Genomic DNA, 231 nt, shown 5'->3' with positions numbered 1-231 from the left:
CAGAGAGACCTTCACTCCAAGGCCTAATCTGAGGAAAATAACATGTTGGCTGAATTGGTGGAGAAACTGAAGAAGACAGGACTCAGGCTGCTCCCCCTCCTGCTCTGTGCTATGCTGGACCTGGAGATGTGGCGTGTGATTTCTGCACTGGGACCAGAAAGCAGAAAGCCCTCATGTCCTGTCTGGTGTGTGGCCTCTTACTGTGAGAACTCACTCCAATCTCACTTTGAA

The sequence above is a fragment of the Coregonus clupeaformis genome, unplaced genomic scaffold (assembly GCF_020615455.1).
Source record: "Coregonus clupeaformis isolate EN_2021a unplaced genomic scaffold, ASM2061545v1 scaf0108, whole genome shotgun sequence".
NCBI classification, from domain to species: domain Eukaryota; kingdom Metazoa; phylum Chordata; class Actinopteri; order Salmoniformes; family Salmonidae; genus Coregonus; species Coregonus clupeaformis.
Note: the sequence above shows the minus strand (reverse complement) of the source record.